Source organism: Poecilia mexicana, unplaced genomic scaffold (assembly GCF_051168715.1).
Source record: "Poecilia mexicana isolate PSO_F unplaced genomic scaffold, ASM5116871v1 scaffold_3, whole genome shotgun sequence".
Classification (NCBI taxonomy): domain Eukaryota; kingdom Metazoa; phylum Chordata; class Actinopteri; order Cyprinodontiformes; family Poeciliidae; genus Poecilia; species Poecilia mexicana.
Genome location: NW_028263372.1, coordinates 33,051,470 through 33,062,602, shown reverse-complemented (window position 1 = coordinate 33,062,602; position 11,133 = coordinate 33,051,470).

The following is an 11,133-nucleotide window of genomic DNA, read 5'->3' as shown; positions in this document are numbered from 1 at the left end:
TAAACTACAAGGTGAGAACATTTCTTTAGGTTTGATATTTAAAAGGATGAAAAGTTATAAAACAGGTTAAAACATATGGGGAAAATGTTCTAAAGAAAATCCTGCCTTGACTCAACTGTTTTGAAAAGTCTGTTTCTGTCTTGAAACTTTTAGATGTGTCCTTGTTCTAACACATCTTGATCAGATGAATAGATCATTGCCAGGCTTCTGCAGCGCTTGATGACGTAATGAGGATGTAGTTCAGTCTCCTGATTCAGGCACATCGGAGCAGGGATGCATTTAAAGGTTTACAGAACAGAGATTTATGAGATGCACTTTTCATTTTAACTTCATTCATAAATACCTTCATAATATGCTTTCGTTCTTTGATGACTGAACCTCATTTGTTCCTCAGTGTGAGCTTTCTATGGTGCAGTTTTATTTCTTCATATAGTAATTGGGTTACTGTGGTTGTGTTCTTGTTTTTACAAACTGATTAGGGTTTAAGCATCAAACTAACTTGGATGTGGTCTCAGATATTTTTTAACCAACAGACTGCTTCCACTGAAGATTTTACATCATTCTACCATGTTGACAAGATTCTTTTATAGCCCAAAATACATAAAGGTTACTCTTACAAACACATAACGTTTTGTCAAACTGTTTTTTTTTTTTTTCTGCAGCTAAGGCTAAACACTTCTGGCATCATCTTTGGTTTCAGAGTAGCTCATAAAACGACTTTCAGCCTCTGTGCTGGATGCTTCTGTGTGCTGCTGACTCTGACTCCCACCATAATCCACGCTCTGAGAATCCCCACAAACTCTTCACACTCTTGAAAAAATTGGCAAGTTGACAATACTTAGGAACCAGCCATTGCTACCATAATTAAAGATGCAAAACATTTATATTGTTCATTTTTTCCTTTTTACTGTATCTGCTGAGCATTAAATTCAATGTGTAATGTTTTGAGAAAAAAGTAGAAAAGAAAAAAGAATCTATGTCAGACAGAGTCTCAGACATTACCCTTAGGAACTGTTGTTGTTGTTGTTGATAATAATAATAATAATAATAATAATAATAATAATAATAATAATAACAATTATTATTATTATTATTATTATTATTATTATTATTATTATTATTATTATTATTATTATTATTTCTTTATTTTTTTAATTATTTTACATAATAAAAAATATGTTTTGTTGTGTTTAGTGAGAGCTTGTAAAGATTACAAACTTTCAAAAAGAATGAAAAGAGGGTTGAATGAATTTTTGATTTTCAAAATCAAAAATCAAAATCAATATGTTCTAGAAAATATTTTTATTTTTTTCTTAGCTACTAAAGAAATTATTTATTATTATAAGCTTTTCTGTACTTAAACAAATGAATGAAAATAAATACATATTGTGTTGTACCTGACATTTTCCATTTAATAAGATATACATTTGAAAATGTCATCCTAAGGAAATTTAAGTGTCTATTTGAATCAGTTCCATTCACTGCAGTCAGGGGCCACAAAATTATTCAGCAATTTAGACACCCCTCTAGGCCGTAATATGGCATAAAACAACATTTCTGTTCTAATAATAATTTTGATTTATTGATTTGATGTAATCTTCTTTGACAAATGGTTTAGACTGTACAGAGGAGGTGAAAATTACTAAAATGTTAACGAACTTCCTAAAATTTAAGAAACTCAGAAATTTCTGCATAGAGGTTTTGAGTTATATCAGTTCAAATCACAATACAATAATTTCTCATGCACTCATTTTGCACAACATTATGACTGGTGAAATGAATATTAATCAGCAAGTGGACATTTTGTCCCTGTAGCTGATGTGCTGCATGATCTTTATATGAAAGGTGAAACTGTGATAGGTAGACAGCTGGGTCAGACTAGTTCTAAAACTGGACTTTTTTTTTCAAAAAAATTCAGTGTATGCATCTCACTGACCTTCAGAAAAGTCATATAACGTTTGGGCTGTACTGTAACAAAATCAATGTATGCACAACTTGGACCCAGAAGTGTTTATCATTGTTCCCCCCAAAGACATAATCACATCAAAATTCTCTCTTAAAACAATAATTATGATGAGATGCAGAAATTGCAGTTCATCTCAGTGATTTCCAAATAAAACCGGACATATAATGATCAAATCTAAAGCCAACAACTATGTTTGCACTCCTTCTTGAGGGAACTTCACATTTCCACCTGTTTAAATGTTAGATGAGGGTCCAGTAAAAGAAAAAATATTTATACTGAAAGAAACAAGCAGGGGTCAGAAAGCTTCAGTGCACTGAAATCATTTTTTACAATGTATGTCTATGGGGAACTAAATGCAATTCTGCATAATGGACTTTAGAAAACATTTTCCCTTAGATAATATGCTGAGCCAGTTTTCTACAGATCACAAAGATAAGTGTGTGGCACATAAATGTTTTCACAATAGCTGATCTGGAGCAATAAGACAGCAGCGCATCGTGTTTGCTCGTGGAGTGTGTATCGGGGCACAGCAGCTTGTTTGACTGGAGATCCTGTGAGGAGCTGCAGCACAAATCCAACTTGGTATGAATGGATCGCAGCTCTGACCACAGGGAATGGCTCCAAATATTAGCATCCAATACTCACAAACGCTCATGTTTACCAGAGCTGCTGATGATTGGTTTTTTTCTGTCCTCTGGGTTTCACCTGTGGAAGCTATTCCACCTCCACAAAAAAGAAGACGACATCATTTCCCCCAGTCAAACATTTCAGTGATCCATTCCCAATCTGGTTGATAACCAAAGAGTAATTTACTGGATAGCCCAGTTTGTAAAATACAAAGTTTTAAGGTGTCTCAATCTAATATTTTACAGCTTTGATACCTAAGAATGTAGATACTTAATACTGCTGTGCTTATAAATAAGTCAGATTACCCATGTAAACTACATTTACTGCCTAGATGACAACTAGGAAACTTGCAGTGAACTATTATGATAATAATAATAATAATAATAATAATAATAATAATAATAATAATAATAATAATAATAATAATAATAATAATATCTGATATCATAATTATGATCAGAATCAGAATAAAATGGGAAGAGTACAAAGAGATGCCACTATTTCTAAATTGTTGTATAATTTTCATTCAACTCTGTAATTATGCAATATTATGTATTTGTTCAACACATAATTAAAAAAAAAGTAAGAATGTGTATGCCATGACTGAAGAAAAGTTCAAAGGCTATCAATACTTTTGCAATGCACTGTTTGCCCCGGGACGATCTCTTTGTGATCGTTTTATGGGTTTCAGATTCCATCTTTTCAGGCAGAAATACATGATTGCATCGTCTAAAACTCCCGGTGATTGACGTGCACTTCATTCAACCCTCTTTTCATTCTTTTTGAACGTTTGTAATCTTTACAAGCTCTCACCAAATCAAGCCTTCCACTTTCCAACAAAATGATAGGTCATATGCTTAACAGGGTGCAATTACGTGACAATTTCTTTCATGTACATGTTCCATCACAAACACAAAGCTCTGAAATGCCCAGAAGTTCCCTATAAATACGGCTCCTTTTATCGGCCAGTCCGCTGCTGCTTTCTCTTTGTGCTCCCCCGACTGGAACTTGTAATTGTGTGCCACTTATTTTCTAAGGCAACAGCATTTTTTTTTTTTTTTTTTTATGCAACAGCTGGGCAGTGACAGCACACACAAAGATCACACGCACATAATCAAAACCACAAAGCTACAGTATATACATCAGCGTGTATGTAAGAATGTGCCGGGGCATGCATGTGTACACACAGATTCTCAGTTTCTCGACTAACAAAAGCACCGAATCCTCTGGCGCTTATAAAGGCTTGTCAGGTTTTTGTTTGGCTTCTTCACAATATCTTCTGCATGTCAGGGTTTTTCTTTTAGCTTTCATAATAACAGATTGCGAAGCATGTAGGCTGCAATGCAAGCTTCTTTTCTTTAGGCGATATGGGCAGAGGGTGGGGCCTGCAGCTGTGTCAATAGGCTACCAAGCAAATCTAAAGCAGCCTCAAAAGCCTGCAAAACTGCCTTTTATGTTTCCCTTCTGTTTAAAAGACCGGCCTGTTTACCCTTTGCTCTTTCTATAAAGTGCAGCACCTGCGCTTGGAGAGGGAGGCATGGACAGTGGTTGTGTGTAGGTGTGTATCCGTACATGTTGAGTGACGAGGAGCACCTGTTGGGTAAGAAAGGACCCTGTGAACTTTTGACAAGTCTTATCTCTAATGGACTGATTTGAACGGTAGTGGAAGGAAAGGAATCTTTAACATTCCATGCGGATGTGGAAAAGGTTTATTTTATAACTTTTCTACAAGAAAGCTGTCATTAACTCTACATGAGTAACCACAGAGGTTTCAAGGTTTTAAGAAAATGGTTAGCACATTTTTTATTTACTGTAGTATAACAGGGAACCTACTACACTAAATTAGCAAAACACAAGATGCACTTAGCTAAATTAGGTAACTTAGTTTCGGCAATGGAATCAGATACCATATAGTTTCAATATATTAAACACATATAACATGAAAACATTAGAGAAAGAAGGTGATGAACCTATTTGGAAATGACAAGCTTTTTCACTTTTGACACGCAACTGTAACTCGAACCCTCAGGTAATATTATTGTAATATTGTGAAGAAACCTGATTTGATTCCAGGGTAGGGATAAAGTCAAAGGACAGATGCTGCATTATCATAAAAGCAAACATATGTATTAATGTATATTATACAGCTGTTTGTTTACAGTATCCAGGACTGAACTGCTCTCAGGATTTATTGTTTTTCCTAATTAGTTAAGCAAATGACTTAAATTAAATTAAATCTTTATTTATTTGAAACACATGAAAATAAATATCTGGGAAAAAGAAGAAAAATAGAAATAATGAATAATAATTATGCTGAAATGATTAAATAATAATCAGACATGTGAACATAACATTGCCATGCTATTTAAAGACTTCATCGTGCTTTGCTAGAAATAACAGTATAAGATGATCAACATTCAATTTTAGTTTTTTAATTTGATTCACTCAGTAATAAATATGAGTAGTTCAGGTTGCAACTAAATAAAATAATGAGCAGAAAGAAGCATGAATTTATATCTCTCCTCCTACTAAAAAAATGAGTTATTCAGCTCCAGAAACTATTACAGACATATTTCAAATACATAAAAATGCAAACAATATATGCACAACATTGTTCATGGCAGTTCTAGCAGTAACCCTCCATGTATTCATGCAAAAATATTGTAAAATTTCTGGAACCACTTCCATACTAATAAATGTGCAGTCAAACCCGGTGCAAATAAAACACATTTTTAATGTAAGCGTTATAGAGAGCAACAATCTTTGCCATGTGTCTTTGTAATGTAGAATAGCAATTTGCAACCTTCCTGACTCAGATTAGTATGACAAAAACTATTTATAACACATATCTCAGCTATGTAAAACATTTCACATCTTCTCATGTTTCACAGCTTAACTGACAGCAATTTCCAGATCTGATAACTGTTGTGGTTTATTTGCGGCATGTTTCACGAAGCTTGATAAGTATTTATTGTTTCAGCAAAAGGGCATGGATTGACTGGTAGCTCAGAAATGTGTGTGCGTGTGTGGGTGTGTGTGTGTGTGTGTGTGTGTGTGTGTGTGTGTGTGTGTGTGTGTGTGTGTGTGTGTGTGTGTGTGTGTTTGTGGGGCTACATTGTGCTGTTCTCGTGGTTACAGTAATGACACGCTTAGAAAGACGATGGCGCCAGACAGCTCAGCAGACCCCTACCACACTTAAAATTTGAGAACATAACTGTGTCAGTCCAGAGGGCTCGACACAGACCAGCTTTGATAATTCCACATTAATAACAACAGGCCAAGCAAATGCTGTGGGCTAGAGTCCATGCTGATGAAATGTTTAGGAATTTAAGGGAACTATTTGCAACATTGGGCATTGCAGACAGTGTGTAATTACTTCACATGTCCCTCTGAAGAATTTAGCAGGGCTCAGAATCTGCAGAGAGGCAGCAGAAGCAAAACTGAAGCTGACAGAGCTTCATGTTTCATTAAGTTGATACATTGCAAACTTTGCAAACAACCAAGGGAGAATGTTGGAGGTTAACTGACTGTCACATGGACCAAGAGACAGAACATTCATTTAAATACGGCAAATGGAAAGACGTCTTACTGTATCCTCTGAAGGTTCCTCTACACGTCGATCTGCAGTCCCCTGAACATATGAGTACAGGAAAAGAGAAACTAATATCCAAATGAAATAAATATGAAATTGCTAATAACATATTTCTCATAAAATGTATTTGATAAAATTTTCATATGACTGACTGACTAAATTCTCTGTATTTTATTTGTTGCTGCCTCTTGGCCAGGACCTAATTGGAAACAAAGTTTTTAATTTCAAAAACACAAAAAATTTAATTGTTGTTAGGTGGGAGTAAAATTCTGCAAGTTTTTAAAAGCTTTTTTACAAATAGAAATGTGAAAAGTGTGGCATGGATTATAATCACACATTTAACTGCCATGAATGCTGCACATTGGTGTGGTACGTCTCAACATCTAAAGACTGGAAGCTTTGTCCATCATTGAAGGACACTGAGGTTGGACAGAGAGCGTCTGCGCACAGCTTATCACAGATGTTAAATTAGATATCAGTCCGGACTTTGACTTGACCATTCTGACACATGGATAATTGTTTTATGTTGATACTGTCCAAATTGTGTCACTTAATTTTTTTTTATATTACAGCTTTTCTTATTCCCCCTCAAAAGATATTGGCTTCTGGCAGGAGACAGTCGTAAAAAATAAATTTGATTAAACAAAGGTGTAAACATGTGCATTATTCTCATTTATTTCATTGTTCTCTCTCTTTCTTTCTCTCTTTCTTTCTTTCCTTCTTTATCTTTTTATTTAATTGATAGAATCGTGTTCATGCTGGTTGTATATTAGAAGTCATTGTACAGGTGGAAGGTGAACTTCTGCTTCAGTCTTGAGCCCTTTGCTGCCTATAACAGTTTTTTCAGGATTTGTCTCTTCAGTTCTTTTTATCTTCCTGTCAACTCTGATCAACTTACATGTTTCAGCTAAAAAAAGATAATTCCCACAGCAAGATCAAAAGTGTGATCATCATCATACTTTCACATGATAATACTATAGTTCAATATTAAATATTTTTGTGACTTTTGTTCGGCTGCAATGCAATTGCATGCGACATATATCAGGATTTTATTTGCAAAAAGATTGGAAAATAATCTAAACTGTAGTTTTGCTTCACCATTTTGCACTACTTTGTATTAGTGCACCATAACCCCCCCACAAATTAATACAATGACACGATTGTGGTGGCACATGTGAAAAGGTAAAAGAAATGTGAAAATGTTTGCCATGCACTGTAATTATTGCTCAAGAGGAGGAATAAAAAGAGCTGTTTTTGCTTTCACTTTGCAGTTGGTAGCTTGAGAAAAATTTCCAGCACAGCAGAAAAATAAATTTGATTAAGCTGTCATAAATTCTGCGTGACTCTCTCTGAAAGCACCAGAATTATTATTATTATTTCAGATAAAAAGAATTTGGGGTTCTTTAAATGTTTGCACACCACTATAACATCTAGAAAGTTTAAAAAAGACATTTTTTGTGCTTCATTACTCCTGCTGGAGGGCACACTCACCAGAAACAAAGCCGGCGACATATTCAGCAACACTCAATACCCTTAACAATGTCTCTGGAGTATGTGGCCTCTGAAACAAAAGGGAAGAGAAGCACAAGCTCAGCTTTGCTTACAGGAAGGTTGGTTAGCCCTGCAGATCTCAAGGGCACAGCTATTAGTGCTTGAATGCTTATCTTTCCTCTGTCGGAATGGAGGCAGAGAAAGGATTGTAGGAGTCACTTTGTCCCAGAAATTGGGAAGTGAAAGGGAGAATGTTGTAGAGACCAGTGTTGGAAGAGACAGGGACACAGCCAGCTCCTCTGTTGTCTCCAATCCCCCAGAGTCTCATTTGGCTTTATTTCTCCTAACAGCTCCACCTTCCTCCCTCCACCACACCCTGACAGATTGGAGGAAATGAATGCCTACAAATTGGCCTGATTGGTGAGGCGAAGTCGCCTTGGAGATCCTGCCGGCTCTGTGTTCCAACCAGCTGACTTGGGGTCTCTTGTCCAGCTTCTCTGTCTTCAGTGTTGAATTAGCTACAGAGAGCAGCTTGTTTGGACCCAGAGCTCATTAGGATGTTCAGGCTTTGTGTTTTTAAAGGACCACATACGAGAGGCCATTATTTGTTAGAAATAATGGAGCAATATGTAGGCTGGAGGATGAACTACTTCTTGTTTCAGGGACCTCCTGTGAATGTAAACCTCATGTTTTATTTAAATTGGTGAAGCTTGAAGCAGGGAGGAGATTTAAATGCTAGTACATTTTTCAAACCATAGTAAGGTTTTCTTTTAAAGGCTATTTTAGAGATGATGGGATCAAAAGGAATTTGAAAGCATTGGCTATGTGTGCACATTCGATTTGTACGATTTGCAGCTTTCCATTTTTAATGTTTGCTTAATAAGTATTTGCATTTTGTTGCCGACATGTCTGTCATGCTTAAATTTCACAACTGATTAAACTTTTGTTTTAAATGAAAACATAGGAGACACAAGAAGAAATCTCAGGCTTTCAATAGTTGTCAAAGGAGAAACAGAGAAACAGATGAATCAAAACTAGTTAGATTGGGGTAAACGTTGAACATATTTCAAGCAGACGCTACAGCGAGAGCATATAATATTCTTAGCATTTGAATTTTAAATATTTAGCCTCATGTTTAAATCTTGCATGTGAATGGGTTGTGGTATTTCCTTTTATATGAAAGTAAAATCTGATCAGTATTAAAGACATCTATAGTTCCTGTGTATATTTCTACAACAAAGGAATTTTATGTGCAATATGCTATCTATAATGTAGTATTGAACACAAATCACATGAAAAAGTTTACGTAAAAATGGCCATTCAACAATTTAAAAAAAAAAGCATAAACAGAAATAGTCTGATGAAATTGACAAATCTGTTTGTTTTGCTCTACAAAAAGCATCATCATCTGAAAGTGAAGCAGATCACAAACAGGCCTGTCGATCAGATTTATTTGGTTTTGATTCTTGCAGATATCAAGCATACCTGTCAAAACTAATGCACGGCGAAAATCTTTATAATTTTTCTTTTGCATGGATAGTACACACAGCAAAGTTCTGTAAAACACATCCAACTGGCTGGCGAAGCATATTTTCCAATTTACCTTTTCTGTTATTATATGTGTTTTGTGACTGGTCTTATCAAGACGTTTCAAAATAATAATAATATATAAATATGACTTGCTCAAACCTGAAGCATCCTAATGTCTAATCAGTTTCATCAACAGTATGATAGCAGGTGTCAATGCTAAACGTGAACATGTACTTGTATTTCTGTTTGTTTTTGCTGCTGCTTTCTCCCCATTTTGCTCTCTAGGTTTGGGATGAAGTTGTTGAAATATAGAAATTCATAGATGTCTTGTCAACACCTCCGGCTAATTTTCTCCCACTACTGATGCATTACACATTGCGGCTTTTAGTACCACCAGTATCCCTTCCATCCGCTCCACACGCACACATTTTTGAAAACTCTCATGCCATCCAACCCCCATTATAGTCAATTGATTGTCCCACACACACAGCAACCAGCTCTGCTGGAGGCTCCACAAGACCCGAGTCTGAACCTGCCTCAAAGTGAGCGTTTTGTTGCAAAAGACGGATAGTCAGAGAGACAATGAAGAGAAATTAAGCTCTCCCTCCCAGTATTCACAATTCATAAATCCATGTTGTGAGGAGAGTTGAAGAGGAACATCAAAGAAACAAGAAGCGGTCATCCCTTGATCTCTTCAATTGTGGACTCTTTAATGTACTTTAAAGCTTCATAAATTACAGTAAATGAAGTTTAATCTCGTTTACAGCCATTATCTTTGACAGAACATTTTACTGGATGTCAGTATGCTAAATGAGGTGGGATTTTATTGAACAAAACAAGGTGCTTTTAATCACGGTGACAAAGGCATATAACTTACTTTGTACTTTTCCACATAGATTTCATATTGTAAATTTGTTTTTATGTATATTCATATTGCAAGTGGAAAGCAGAGCAAAGCATTAATAATAAGGTGATAAATAAGGTGTTGAAAAACTTACATAAACCATCTCAACTGTTATTTTACCTTTAGACGAGTAGGAGTTCTTGTACAAACACAGGAAATGTGTTCAAGGTCACCTTGTTTACCATACTCACTTGAATACTTTTAGATAAGTTAGGATTATTTTTTATCAAGACAATATGTTTTCATGTAATGCAAGTCACTCCAGTCATGACTCCACCACTTGCTATGACATTTAAATTCAGCAGCAGGTCAAGATTTAGTTTCTGTTTGAGGGTTGTCTGCAGGAAATTACTTTAAATTACCAGTAGGAGAACAGCAGCCATTACTTAAACAGAAATATTTCACAAATGTGTTTATTCTCATAACAGTAGACGAAACCACATCCAGCGCTAAAAAGAGACCAGAATCCACATTTGAACAAGAACCGCTTTTTATTGCTTCATGTGGATTTATTCGCTTCACTCTTGCCCAGTGTGGTGGCGATGAACGATTTGAGTATATGAAAGGCTTGTGGCATGGAGGGCAGAGCAGGTCGTCCACTAATTGGAAGGTTGTTGATGTCATACACATCTGGGCCAATAAGATGCTGATTGGCCCAGAAGGTACTCACTGAGTCAGTTAATCAGAATGAACCAGCATACCTTTTCAATAGATCCATTAAGCTTTATCTTTTGTTGGAGATAAATTCTTTATTTATTTAATTAATGTGGCCCAACTAAGCATTAATGCACATGAAAGCCAAGCTACATCAGGTAGTGTTTTATAGTACTAATCACGCATGCCTATGTGTTTAATTTAGAAAAACTGGCCATGAAGATGGTCCCATCCTTCAGGTCAAAGATGTTCATAAAAATATTTTTGAATGACCTGCACATTTCATTTTTTAAACTTTAGGATCCCCAAATTGACACATTTACAAAATAAATTAAAAACATTTTCATTGGAGTTATAAGATTTAATTCT